This window comes from Macrotis lagotis, chromosome 1 (genome assembly GCF_037893015.1).
Source record: "Macrotis lagotis isolate mMagLag1 chromosome 1, bilby.v1.9.chrom.fasta, whole genome shotgun sequence".
In the NCBI taxonomy this organism is placed as follows: Eukaryota; Metazoa; Chordata; class Mammalia; order Peramelemorphia; family Peramelidae; genus Macrotis; species Macrotis lagotis.
In genome coordinates, this window is record NC_133658.1 from 527,462,200 (window position 1) to 527,476,186 (window position 13,987).

A 13,987-nucleotide genomic window follows, 5' to 3' on the forward strand; every position below is an offset into this window, starting at 1 on the left:
TCAGGGTGTAGAACAAAAAAAAAAATAAATGATTAAAACCTAGACTCTCAAAGATTTAGAAGGTACATTTACAGAGCAGATGTTAAAGCCAGGTGAACCTTTGTCTCATTAATTGAATTAAAGTTGCTGAATCCCATTTTATTTAAGACCAAGAAGTAATTAATAGCTTGAGACCAAGGGAGAAACAAAGAAGACCAATACTCTCTGCTCATAATGGTTCTTGAAGATTTGGTCACTTGAAGATTTTGGGTGGTTCGTGAATGAGACAGTCAATGAGGGGAGAGGTAGTGATTCCCACATGGTTTCCATAGTGGGTTTTAGGAAAAGTGAGGAATAGGATTATGCATAGAGGAGTGAGATAGCTCAAGGAGGTCAGTAAGTGTTGTAAGAAAGATTGCCCTATTCAGGAGAATGTATGAATGAAACAGAAAGCATTTATCTTATATAGATTAATATGGGCACCATTTTTATTCATAACTTTATTAATTATCTCTAATGCCTGATTCTCACCATTTTCATTACTGTGAATACAACCAATTTTAAGTAAATTCTTCTTGAGTTGAAAAAAGCATATAGAAATTGTATCAGCTCACCTTTGCATAGATAGCTTTGAAGTCTTCTCTATATTGCTCCTCTTCCTGTTCCATTATTTTTTCAAAATCTGTTCTTTATTTTTTAATTCCTGTTCTCTATAGAAGGAAAAAAGGAGAATATGATGTAACTGACATTAAAACTTACTTGGAATTCAAGATACTTGAACTCCAGCTTTGGTTCGAATTGTAAAACCCCATTCTAGTTTCAACTAATTAGCTGTATCAACCTTAAGCAAGTTACTTAACTTTTCTGACCTATCTTTTATTTATTGTTTTGATTAAATAAAAGCCTTGGAATGAATGAACCATGGATATCTTCCAACTCTAGCATTACAGATATGAAAATGAAAAATAAATGAAAAAGGCAGTTTTTCAAGGGAAGAATTCTATTTTAAAACAGTCCCAAATCACCACTAATTAGAGAAATCTAAATTTAAACAATTGAGCTTCTGCCTTATATCAATCAAATTTACAAGAATAATTCAAATGACAATGACAATTATTGGAGAAACATGTGAAAACAAGAACATTAATGAATCACTGGTGGAATTGTGAATTGGTCTAGGGATTCAGGAATGTTTGGTGCTAAGTCACAAAGACTATTAAATTGTCTATTCTCTGACAAGTGGTGCCATTTCTAGGCCTATATACCAAAGAAACTTTTAAAAAAGGATAGAACTCATAAGGAAAGTTATAGCAGGCCTTTTTTTGCTAAGCAAAAACACAGGTAACAAAAAGGATGCTCCTTATTGGGAAATGGCTGAACAAATTGTATATATTAAAAATGAAATATTATTGCATGGTAAGAAAACATTACAAGGATGATGCTAGAGAAGCCTGGAAAAGACTTGCTTGAATTTATACAAACTATAATAAGTAAAATTGGTGAAAAATTAATCAATTTCATTAAATTATCACAATAATATCAAAGAAAAAGAAATATGAAACATTTAAGAACTAATTATAAAATGATCAAACATAATGCCAGAGGATAAATAAGGAATCATGTTATTCCTTCTATTAAAAAGGGAAGTATTGGACTCAAGATGCAGAATGAGACATAAATTTTTGGATAGAGCCATTATATGGTTTTTTGCTTTGCTAGACTATTCATTCTCATTAACATTTTTAAAAATTTTCTTTTCTTCCTTTTGAAGGAGGGGGACAAAAGGAAGGAGAGGGGAGGAGAATTGAGAGAAATGGGTTGTTAAACATAATGTCACCAAAAAAAAAGGAAAAAAAAAACTAGTCATTGAAGAATTTATACAAAAGATAGAAGAACATAAAGACTGAATCATATCTGAGGACAGACTTGAAAGTTACATTTTGAGAGCATTTTATGTCAAAAAAAGAGAAACACAAGTTCCTTACAGTAAAGATTTTCATTTTCATGGACAAGAAGCTTTTTTATTTTATGTTATGTTCACTTTATAAAACTTGTTAAGTTCAGAAAAAAATCAAAAAATTAAATTATTCTAATTTAGGGTAAAGCTAGATGATTACTTTTAAGTGGATAGCTAAACAATTCAATATTTTTGCTTGAAATAGCTTGCCTTCTCATTTAGTAGGGATAAGCCTGGATGAAGGGAAAAAATTTGAAACTGATAAACAACAATGAAAAAAGTCTAGTACAACCAAACTTCATTTTCTTTCCCCAGAGAGGCTAAAAATTTGTTCACACACCATAGAAATAAAAAAGTAGAAAACTAGGATTTCTGTTCACACATTTAATGTATTTTTTGTATTTCTCTCTCTTTCTGTGTTCAAATGTGTGATAAACAATTATGCTGAACTGATGCTAAGTGAGATGAGCAGAACTAGAAAAAACATTTTACACACTAGCAGCAACATGGTGGTGATGATCAACCTTGAAGGACTTGCTCATTCCATCAGTGCAATAATCTGGGACAATTTTGAGATATCTGCAGTGGAGCATACCATCTGTATCCAGAGAAAGAATTGTGGAGTTTGAACAAAGATCAATGACTATTACCTTTAAGTTAGAAAAAACTGATATCTTATGTAATTTTGATATGTCTTATACTTAATTTTTCTTCCTTAACTGGCAAATTGCCCTTTGTGAGGGGTGGGGAGGAGCAGGAAATCAAGATTAGGGGAAAAATTGTAAAACTCAAAATTAATAAAATCTTTAAAAGTAAAAAGCAAGAGTTAACACGCTGACTGCTGCTGAACTGTACAAATCTTTGCCACTTTCTAATAGAAAGACTGGCTAATATTTATTTACTTTAAAATTTGTTCATGGTATATCATATGATTTCAAGAATTTCTGATATTTTCATGGATATTTAATATAACCAAAGTTAGAAGTTGGGAAGTAAGATTTGGTGGTAACTATTGTCAAAGTCTATTAGTAAACATCAAAATCTTTAGTATTGGCTAATAAAAGGGAGTTTATTCTTGAAACAGTATAGAACGTACTAGTGTAAGGACTCTATTCAATAAAAATTGTCAGACTTCCTTCTAGATGATTGGACACTCCAATTCTCATGACTTCTCATACTCTTCCAAATAGAAATTATGTGCCAGACATATTGCAATTTCAGCTATCCCTATGGTCTAAATAAGGCACAAAGGTAAAACTCAATGAACTAATTCATAATAGCAAAGTCCAGTACTTCCTAAACTTTAAAGGGCACTAACTTCATACTCCCTATTCACCCTTCAAGCAAGCTCCCATTAGCAAGACTCCTCCATAAAACAACCCACAGGCTCATAAAAGGGCTCTAGCTCACCTTGTTCTCCCCCGTCCCACTAGTTTGCAGAGTCAAATTCAGGTTGTGATAGTCAAGTGTAATCATTCAGGGCTAAAGGAGAATTCTGGAGGAAAGTAATGAACCAGAGAAAACCACCAGGCTGTCTGTACTTGTTCCTGAGTTCAACTCTGCCTTATGCGCACCCAATCCTGCCACCTGACCCAATTATGACCAGTACCTTGGAGATCTTACTCCAAACAACAAGGATTTGCTCAGGCTTTGATTGAAGCATCGAAATGCTCTGTGTTTTCAGGCCAAAGAACTCAAGAACAGAGAAAGGAAGGTACACACACACGTGCAGATTGACTGTTGGGCATTCCACTGAACTTAAAGGAAAGCGTCCAGCATCCAGAGGAGTCCAGTTCTATTTCCCTAGAAAGCATATGGGGAAGAGACCTAGATCAGTGAACTGTGAATCACTCAGTTTAGGAGGAGGTAGAATACCTTTGAAATCCAGCTCCCAGGGAAACCACTGCCAGGGAAAAGGGTGATAGTCAGCTAGTAAGCAATAGGGGTAAATAAGAAAAAAAAAAAAAAGATTGAAATTATTTGAGATCTCAGAAGAAAGAAAACTCAGATTTTATACATTTATGAATAAATATAGTGAGACAAAGGAAAATGATTCAATACCTGACAAGAAAAAGGATCACCCTTTGAATTCTGGAGGAAATGTGGAACCCAAACATACTATACCTCCTTGGTTTGAAAGAGAAATAGGAATCTTTGACTTACACAGCAGAAAACATTGGTAGAATGGGAAAATTTAACTTCTTGGTGGAAAAGTCTTACTAAAGCAAGAAAAGATAGGATAACTGTGAATGCAAATACATGCAGATATAGAATAATCTGGAAGAAGAGAATTAAAAAACAAAAATAACATTAAACCAAAACTTTCTATACAGGCAAAACATATTGATCTCCAAGAAAGGATTTGTAAAAACTACTAATTGATGATAGGGCTTCCAGCAGAATGACAAGACAGTAAAAATAACTAGAACAATTGAAAAGCAATCTGGTAGGAATTAGGTATAGACAAATATCTCACACTATATAACAAGATAAACTAAAACATAAAAGATCGCATCATAAAAAAATTATAAAGGAAAAATTATCTTTTAGTTCTATAGATTGAGGAAGAGTTTATGACCAAATAAGGAATAGGCAATCACAGAAGATAAATTAGAAAAGAGATATTAAAAGGATTGTTAAAAATTCAAATGCAGTTAAAATGAGATGGCAAATGAGATAGTGGGCACAAAAATATATGTTCATAGTTTCTCTGATCAGTCACATTTCCTAAATAAAACCGAGGAACAGATTGAAATTTTCTTGGTCCTATTTAAAGCGAGTGGAACTATATTTGATACTGGTCAGTGTTTTCTTTTACCAATAAAACTGTCAAAAACCTGATTTACTTATCATTCTAGCTTTAGTTCCTTAGGTAGGTCTTTGTGCTAAGGCCAGTCTCTTCTTATCTTCACTCATAGTGCTTGTTTGTGTTGGGTAATTGTTTCTACTTAGTTTCTTCCAGAGCACCCTGGATTTCTGGATTTTCTTTATCTCCAGGGTTAGACTCTAATATGCTGTTTACTCCATGACAGTATAGCCAATATTGCTAAGCTCCATCATTAATGAAAATAAAACTCTACAATCCACTCTTCTATAATGCATAATCAAATGACAAAAAATTCTGAAGTTGATTACATTATATCTATAATGGTCTTCTACAAATGTGGTCTACAGAGTTCAGCAATCCATCTGGCTCCCCATCTCTCTGAATAAAGAGTACTGAGGGTAGCAATACATTCAATTGGGCAGTATTTTCTATGTTCATCTGGTTTATTGATGCACTTGAGAAGAAGCTTGAAAACTGACTTTCAATTATAAGAATGTTAATCAAATATTTGGAAGCGTATTTAAGGTAGAAAGTTATTGACATTGTGCTAGGGAACAAGAAAAGAAAAGTGACAAATTGTAATAGCCATCCCCAAAGTAGTTATAAGGTGTCTCATCATCAATGTATCATTGAAAGCTGTGAGAATCCACTGATATGAACATTACACACACCAATAAGAACATGGGGTGATGATCAAGCACAATGAATTTGTTCATTTCAGCAATAAACAAAGACAATTTTAAGGGACTTGTGATGAACAATACCATCCATGTCAAAGAAGTAACTGTGAAGTTTAAATGAAGACTAAGGTTTATCTTCAATTTTTAAAAGTTGTCTTATGAGAACCCACTCATACTACAAGTCTTTTGAAGTCCAAAATTGACTGTAGTAGCTCTAAACAATATCAACAAACTAGAGTAATAGTGTTGCTATTTCAAATGAACAACTAAAACTTTATATGTTAACCATCTGAGTAATATGCATTCAGCAACAAGGCAGGGTGCAGAAGGAGTCAAGAACACATTCGGAAGAAAAACGGCTTAAATGTTGATTAGAATAAACTATCCATGTACCTGAAACAAAAGTAGAAATGAGATAAGTACAGAGAAGAAATTAGAACTTAAAAACAGAATTATCAGAAAGGAAGAGCATTAGGATGAAGTGATCTGTAAAAATCAAAACATTCATATTAAAGAGACTGTACATCAAAGAAGAGAAGTGACATAATAATAATAATAATAATAATAACAACAACAACAAACAAAAGATTGTTGCTATGTAAGTCTTTGCAGCTCTGATGTTGTCAACATAACCAAGAGTACCACCTTTGCCTGGAAATGCCTCTAATCTTTCAAACCAAACCAGCACTGTTACTACTAGGAGTTCAATGCTACCAATAATTCCAATGAACTGTTTCAACCAGAATTGTTTTTGTAATAATTAGGGCCAAACTTATGAATTAGTTCCTTTGGGTGTCTATGAAAATATTGAGAAAATTGGTTTTCTTAAAAAATAGGATTAGGTAGTGTAGAAGGAGAATGCAAAAGTGTTACATTATGAATGTAAAGTGTTTCATTCTAAAATCAATACTGGTTACTGGTTATAATCAGGGAACAACTTTTACAAATGAAATAATATTGTTACTGTCCAATGTGGAAGTATGTTTTAGATCATTGTACATGTATAACCTATATCAGATTACTAACTCTCATGGGAACGGGGAGGGAAAGGTGGCAAGTAGAAAAATGTGGAATTCAAAAGATTTCAAAAAGAAGAATGTTGAAAACAATCTTTGAATGTTATTGAAAAAATAAAATATAATAACAAAAAATAAATAATGTGACTATAAATTCAACTTCTCTTCTAGTCCCATTAAAAACTCAGAAACTATCTCCTGAGGTTGCTTTTTCTGAGGCTTAAGTTCATTTATCTAATTCCAGATTGTTTCCCAGGATGTTGCCCTTATCAGAGTAATGCAGCTGGCAGAGACTGAAAATTTAAAGTCATTTTTCAGAACTAAGGAAGGCGACATAGATGGAAAACCTCCCAAACTTATTAATGGGGCTGCAAATGCTCATTCTCTTAAACTAAACTCAGGAAACTAATGTAGCAAATATGTACCCAATGAAAGTAGAAACAAGGAGAGACAGAAAAATTCTACTATGACTTGAGCAACACATTGATCAGGGTTGACCTTAGTAGACCTTCCTAGCAATGTGAAGTCACTATAGTAATTCAAATTAGGAAAAAGAGGATTGGAAAAATCAAGAGGAATAGATTGATCATTGAGAAATTATAGATCTCTTCAAGAACGATCATGAAGAACCGACCCATCCAAAAGTATTTAAGAGAAGCGCTGCTTGGGACAGTGGAAAGATGATGGATTTGGAGTAAAAATCAAACTACATCTGAATCACAGTTCTGACAATTACCATCTGGGTAACAATCTCACTTTTGTACATGCATATTTCCAAGTTACATTTCCTCAGCAGGGAATAGTCAGATCAGCATTTTACATACATATTTTTAAACATATTTACAAATTAGTAATTTTTGTCTAGATCATTCCTAGATAGGTTTGTATGGGTATAGCTATCTCTTTGACCAAGCCTGAGTGATCCAAATCCTTTCCTCCAGATCCTCAGTAGAGTAAGTTCAACTCATTATAATATTCATTCTCTCATTACTTATTAGCCAGTCTACCCTCAGGATCTACCCTCAGCCTACCCCCAGTATCATGACTTTACAAGGGCATATAAGTAGTGAGTAGATTCCATGTGAGATCTTTGCCATTTTGAGAATGTCACTGAACCTTTTTATTAATGATCTAGGACAATTAATAAAGTACCTAATTTCCCAGTAATATTATTTCCTCAAACATTTATACATCACATACCAAATGCTGAAAGAACAATTAATTACAATATTATAGAAACTAACAAATAAGAGATTCTACCATTTTTATGTAATAAAAAAATGGTCTTGATTACTAAAGTAGAAAGGATTAAAATTCAAAAAGCAAACACTAGATAAATATTTTGGGGTGTTTTTTTGGAAGGCAGTGGGGTTAAGTGAATTGCCCAAGGTCACACAGTTATATAAGTATTAACTGTCTGATGCCGGCTTTGAACTCAGGTTCTTCTGACTCCAGGACTCTACCTATTCTTCCACCGAGCTGCCCCCTATGAATATTATTAATAATGAATTTTTTCAAAAATTTTAAATAAAATTTTAGAAAAGAGGCAATAAGAACATATCATGAAGATTATACACCTTGGTCAGGTTGGGTTTAATACCAAAAATCCTGGATTGGCTCAGTATTAGGAAAATTATAAAGCTAAAATAGCATATTAACAAAAAGAACCAGAAAATAATTATATTATATGCAGAAAAGTTATGGTACAGGACTTATTCCTACTAAGCACCAGAAAGCAAGGACAAATGGATCTTTAATAATATAAATAGTATCAGAAACCAAAGACTCCAATTCAGAAATGAAGTTCACTAAACTGTACATAAGAATCCTCAAGACCTAAATATTTCTCAATTACATTTTAATTTGGTTTGAGCCCACCTATGAGTATTGCAAGTCATGTGTTTGACATCTTTGGGCTAATGGTTTTATCCAAGTTAGTTTATTTATTCAACTACTATGGGACAATTCTATAGATTTAGAGAAATGTTAATAAGACTTGTCTGGAAGTACAAAAAATTAAGAGTTTAAAGTGAAATAACAAGAAAATAAGTGGAAAAGAAACAAGCCTAAAGTCACCAGATTTCAAACCATACCACAAAGCATTAGTCATAGAAATGGTATGGCTTTGGTTAAAAACTGAGTAGTAAATCACTGGAACAGTTTGAAAAAGAAGAAAATATAGTAGTCTACCATTCTATAAACACAAAGACCCTAGCTAGCTGTATGGAGGAAATTGTGTGTATGTATGTATGTATAGATCTATATCTTTATATCTGTGTGTGTATGAAAAATGCATACATGACAGACTTAGATATAAAAGGTTATGTCACAAACAAATTAGAGGAATATAAAGCAATTTAACTTTTGTTATGTCTTAATAGGGGAAGAGACCGTGACCAAAAAAAAAAAGAGAGGATAATAGGGATAAAATGCACGATTCTTATTATATAAAATTGGAAAACTTTTACACAAACAAAAGCAATGCAGTTAAAATTAAAGAGGAAACTGGGTAGGAAATCTTTGATTAACTTGTCTTTCTTGAAGATCTGATTTTCACAATATATGCAGAAATTATTAAAATTTATAATAAGAAGTTACTTTCCAAAGACTAAATTGTTGAAGACTATGAAGTCAGTTCATGAAGAAATCCATGATGTTTACAACTTAATATTTCAGATCACAAAATTTAATACAAATTAAAATATCTTTCATGTCTCACTTAAAAAGTCAAAATTTTCAAATGTTCATGGATTTGTCGAGTTAATATAATAAAAAATTACTTATTCAGAGCCATATGAAACAAACTACCAAATAACTACTGAGCTAGAAAAAACAGTAAACAAAATTAATCTTGAGCAACAAAAAGGCAACAATAGCAGTAGAACTGATGCAAAAAAATGTAAAGGAAGGTGACCTAGTTCTGCCAGATTTAAAACTTTACTATAAAGCAGTGGTCGTTAAAACTGCCTGGTACTGGTCAAAAATAGAGTAATAAATCAGTGAATTAGGATAGGTTCAAAAGAAAATGTGGTAAACAGCTACAGTGATCTACTATTTGACAACCCAAAGACAACAGACTCTGGGATAAGAATGCATTATCTGACGAAAATTTTTGGGAAAACTGGAAAAAAAGTATGGCAAAAACTAAGCATAGATCCACATCTCACACCCTGTATCAAAATAGGGTCAAAATGGATACAGGAATTAGACATAAAGAGCGATACTATAAATAAATTAATAGACCAAAAATACTCTCTCTGATCTATGGAAAAGGGATAAATGTATGATCAAACAAGATAAACTGAAAAATGAATAATTTGGACTATATTAAATTAAAAAGTTTTTGCACTAATAAAATCAATGCTGCCAAAATTAGAAGAAAAGCAGAAAGCTGGGAAACAATCTTCACTACTAGGAGTTCTGATAAAGGTCTCATTTCTACAATATATAGAGAATTGGAACAAATTTATAAGATCACAAATCATTTCCCAATTGATAAATGGTCAAAGGATATGCACAGTGTTCAAATGAAGAAATTAAAGCTATATACAATCCAAACTAAAACAACGAGGTATCATCTCACACCTGTTAGGTTAGCCCAGATGAGAAAAAGGGAAAGTGATCAATGTTGGATAGGTTGTAGGAAGATTGGGATATTGATGCATTTCTGGTGGAGTTATGAAGGGATCTAATCTTTCTGGAGAGCAATATGGAACTATGCCCAAAGAGCAATAAAATTGTTCATACTCCTTGACCTAGCAATTCCAATTCAAAGACGATATCCAGAAGAAATTGTAAAAAATGGGAAAAGTCCTTCACATTCCAAAATATTCATAGCAGCTATTTTTGCAGTGGCAAAGAATTGGAAATTAAGGGGATGCCCATCATTTGGGGAATGGTTAAACAAGTGATGGTAATACATGAATGCTATTGTTCTATAAGAAACCATGAATGGTCAGACTCTAGAGAAGCATAGAATGATTTGCAGAATCTGATGCTGAGCTAAGGGAGTTGAGCCAAGAGAACAGTTTACACGTCAACATTTTGAAATGAAAAACCGTGAAGGAAGCAAATGCTCTTGACAATTCAGAGAGTAAGGACAATTGTATTTGACTGGTTATGGACTATATTATCCCCAACTAGAGGAAGACAAACAAAACAAATCACAAACACATAGGAAAAAAATCGTTCAGAATCTGATGGACACTATAAAAATTATCTCTTAGGTATATCACTTAATTCTAATTCCTCATGCCAAAAATTACTAATTTGCAAGTATGTTTGACAAAATATATATGTAAAATACTCATCTTACTATTCCCTGCTGAGGCGAGGGAGTGGAAAGGAAGGGTGGAGGAAAATTTTATAACTGGGAAATATACATGTACAAATGCCTGGAAATAAATAAATAATTTTGAAAAATGGAATTAAACATAAAATCCCTCACAAAAATTCAAATTTGCAAACATAAAAGTAACATGTTAGGAGGATCTTTGGGAAAATAGAAGCATTAATGCATTGTGAATTCATCCCGAAATTATGTAAATAAATTTGAAACTTTATCAAATAGGTCAACTAAGCTGCATATCTTTTGACCCAGTGGTACCACTATTCTATTTCAAAGATATCAATAAAGAAGAAAGAGACCTAAATCTACAAAACATTTAAAGTAATTCAACAATTTGGAAGCTAAGGGTATGCTTATTAATTGGAAAATGCTTATATATTGTGGAATACTATTGTGCTGTAAGATGATAAAATGTTTCTGAGAAATTTTGGATGAGTTATAGGACTCAAGAGACAACATTTTAAAGATGAACAAATCTGAAAGACTTAAGAACTCAATGCAAATGCCAATCATCATTTTGAAGGACTAATTATGTACCTCATTCCTGACAGAGCAGCACTGGATTCAATAGGCAGAATGAAACAATATCTTTTGGAGTTAATTAATGCAGGAATTTATGTTAGATTAATATTCATATTTGTGTGAAGGTTTTAAATATTGGGGCAGATAAACAGGAGAGAAAACAAATATTTTTTAAAAAAATGAAATTAAAAATTTCCCCATTTCTTAACATTGAGAGTTTTGTTGCCTTGAATGTGTATCTTTTCCTTTTATTTCCTGCTGTTCACCAAACTAGATTTTTAATTCCTTTTGGTTGAGGATTATGTCTCATGTTTCTTCTTAGATCTCATCCACATGGAATCTAGTAAAGTACATTGTATAATAAATATATTATTTTTCTTTAATCCTGGCTGCATCCCACATCATTTTTACTGTTAAGATCTCTACTTTGTTTCCTGCAGTTATACTTCCCTATTGTACTTCTTTCCTAGGTACCAAAGGTACTTGGGTACTTTCCTAGGAACTTCCCCTGTCCTAGTTGGGATTTTTAGAAAATCTAGATAAGGAACAAATCCCTTCTTGAACTTCCTTCTATAAATCTCTAATATATAAGTCCTGATTTTTTTTTACATTTCTATAACCTTAGGTTGAACGGTTAAGAAGAATGGTTCAGATGGAAATAATTTATGAAATTTATGAAAAACCAATTTATGAAAAACCAGCAGTACAAATGATTAGCAAAATAAACCTAGTTCATAATTTCTCCTTTCCTTTGCTACCTAATCTTGTCTTCTATTGTTTGATGTCTTTTAACAAATCTGTTAGTTCAAATGAAGTAGGAAGGCATAAACCCTTATCCTTGTCTAACATGACTTCAAGGAAACAAAGAATTCTCCTATTTTTGTCGCTGTTTACCTTTTTGCTCAAGTTGAGATGCAAGAAAATATTTTCTACTTCTGGAACACATATGAAAAACATACAATACAGATGTCCATTTTACATGTTTTTGTATTATACCTGCTTTGTGATTACATTGAACTTTCTTCCTACTATTGTATTTGAAGTAACAAAGATTGATGTTCCTCACCACTATGTAGTTTCTTTCCTGCACTCCCAGTGCTGAATTAGGAAAAGAGTAACGCAAATTATTTTTTTTCCTGATGTGAGATTTCATCTATGTTGGAAATTCCCAATGTGGAAACTCCCCCAAATAATATAGAAAAGTTCCCTAGGGCACTAAAGGTTAAGTGATCTGCAGATTGTCAAATAATTAGAATGAATTACTATGCACTGTGGCCATTCCACTTCTCACCTATTTAAATATAGTGATAAAAATGGAATATGCAAATGTAGGAACTTTTAGGCTGACAAAAAAGGATCTAGATTACAATGGTATTTATTTACTAATAGAAACCAAACAAAATCCATGATCTAAAAATAGGTCAAAATTCAAAGACAGCTGCTGTCTTTGTAGTTTCTAATGGAATTTTGAGATCAGAATGGAGGGACACAAATGGACACTAAAATCTTATGTTGCATTGCACAAAATACAATCATATGCATCTAGCAAAAGTTTGTAAATTGTCCTGCCTCCATTTTGCTTTTCTGACCATTTAAATGAATATTTCAATCCAAAAGATACATGAATCTTTCATCACAAAAAAGTAAAAAAAAAATTACATTCACCTCGCAAGCCTGCTAGTGTAGAATATATTTGACACCACTGAATTTATTCAACTGATCCTCTCCAATTCAATAATTTCATCAGAAATTTGGATCCTGAAACATAGAAATTAAATTATCTATAAGTAAAATATAAGCTTTATTGCATACATATTATTCTGAGTCATAGTACATCAGGGCAGCTAGGTGGCACAGTGGATAGAATGCCTGCCCTGGGGTTAGGAACTCATCTTTGTACGTTCAAATCCAGACTCACTAGCTATGTGAACCTGTGTAAGTCACTTACCTCTATTTGCTTCAGGTCCTATCTGTAAATAACTAGAGGAGGATATGGCACAACGATCCATGAAGAGTTGGACATGACTGAAATGACTTATCATAGAATATACCAGTTTTGTTATTTCATTACTATGATTTCTCTCCTTTTATAGACATCAACTCTAATCTTTATGTATTTTGGTAGATGATCTTTGAGATTTGTTATGGATGAAAAATTCATTATCATAGTATGAATGTGAGGATGAACCTCTACAGATTTAGGGAAACTATTCAGAGGAAAATGTCTATACAATTATATTTAAAAGACCTATGGCTCATATTTTCTGGCTTGTTAAACTTGCCAGAGTTTGCACTATTCTAAGTCTCTGAAACCTCATGATTACCTCTATTTTACATGGAGGCATAGAAAGAAGATTTTGGGGATGTATGTTAAACTAGCTGACAAGAGACCCATAAAGAAGTTATTCCATCCCAATAAATTTAGCAATTTCATTTTAAATTTCATTTATTCAGTTTTAAACACAAATACTAAAAATTTTACTCAAAATATTGGGAATTTAGGATCAACTATTCTGCTAAGGTACTGATTCAGGACCAATAAAGAGTCTGGGGTTTTGATTAAAATGCAGAAGAATGAATAAATAAAATGTTACATACTTTATATTGTTAAAAACACTGTGATAAGAATTAGGGGCACAAATACTTTAGAAAGATCCC

The 13,987-nt window shown here is 32.5% G+C and overlaps 1 long non-coding RNA gene across 1 annotated transcript in view; it reads right to left on the reverse strand.

The window, feature by feature from the left end:
* Positions 1-599: 599 nt before the first annotated feature.
* Positions 600-13,987, reverse strand: part of LOC141520921 (uncharacterized) — a 30,844-nt gene continuing 17,456 nt past the window's right edge. The window contains exons 3-4 of the long non-coding RNA XR_012477795.1: positions 12,995-13,087; positions 600-689 (exon numbers count right to left, since the gene is read on the reverse strand). This is a non-coding gene — a long non-coding RNA (uncharacterized LOC141520921). The remainder of the gene's footprint in view (positions 690-12,994; positions 13,088-13,987) is intronic.